Source organism: Vicia villosa, unplaced genomic scaffold (genome assembly GCF_029867415.1).
Source record: "Vicia villosa cultivar HV-30 ecotype Madison, WI unplaced genomic scaffold, Vvil1.0 ctg.001045F_1_1, whole genome shotgun sequence".
NCBI classification, from domain to species: domain Eukaryota; kingdom Viridiplantae; phylum Streptophyta; class Magnoliopsida; order Fabales; family Fabaceae; genus Vicia; species Vicia villosa.
This window is the reverse complement of record NW_026705455.1, coordinates 273,212-273,882: the sequence shown is the minus strand read 5'-3', so window position 1 is coordinate 273,882 and position 671 is coordinate 273,212. Positions and strand designations below refer to the sequence as shown.

General features: G+C 45.3%; 1 non-coding gene across 1 annotated transcript; it reads left to right on the top strand.

The window, feature by feature from the left end:
* The first annotated feature begins 303 nt into the window (after positions 1-303).
* Positions 304-410, top strand: LOC131632874 (small nucleolar RNA R71). Its single transcript, XR_009293165.1, has one exon. It is a non-coding gene; the product is annotated as a small nucleolar RNA R71 (small nucleolar RNA).
* The last annotated feature ends 261 nt before the right edge of the window (positions 411-671 follow it).

Below are 671 nucleotides of genomic sequence, written 5' to 3'. Positions count from 1 at the left end.
ACAGCGGCAGCGGTGGCTGAAGGAGTGATGGTTAAATTCTCGATCTTTTGAGTTAAAGCGTCTACTTTAGCGTTAACGCGGTCTATACCACTTATTTCGTACATTCCTCCTTTGGTTTGGGCTTTCTCTAGAGCGGCTCGTTCTCCTCCCCATTGGTAATGGTTTTGTGCCATGTTCTCTATGAGTTTGTATGCTTCATCATGGGGTTTGTCCATTAATGCTCCGCCAGCAGCGGCATCTATAGTCATTTTAGTGTTATATAAGAGACCACCATAGAAGGTATGGATGACCAGCCATGGTTCGAGTCCATGATGAGGGCATATTCTAAGCATGTCCTTGTAACGTTCCCAAGCTTCGAAGAGCGATTCGTTATCTTTCTGGGTAAATCCGTTGATTTGACCTCTAAGCATAGCAGTTTTGCTAGGCGGAAAGTATCTCGCTAAGAATACTCTCTTCAATTCGTCCCACGTAGTTATGGAATTGGAAGGCAGGGATTGAAGCCACGCTCTCGCTCTATCTCTCAATGAGAAAGGGAAAAGGCGTAATCGAATAGCTTCGGAACTAACGTTGTTGGCTTTGATAGTGTCGGCGTATTGCACGAACACGGATAAATGGAGATTGGGGTCGTCTACAGGGCTTCCAGAGAATTGATTCTGTTGAATAGCTTGGAC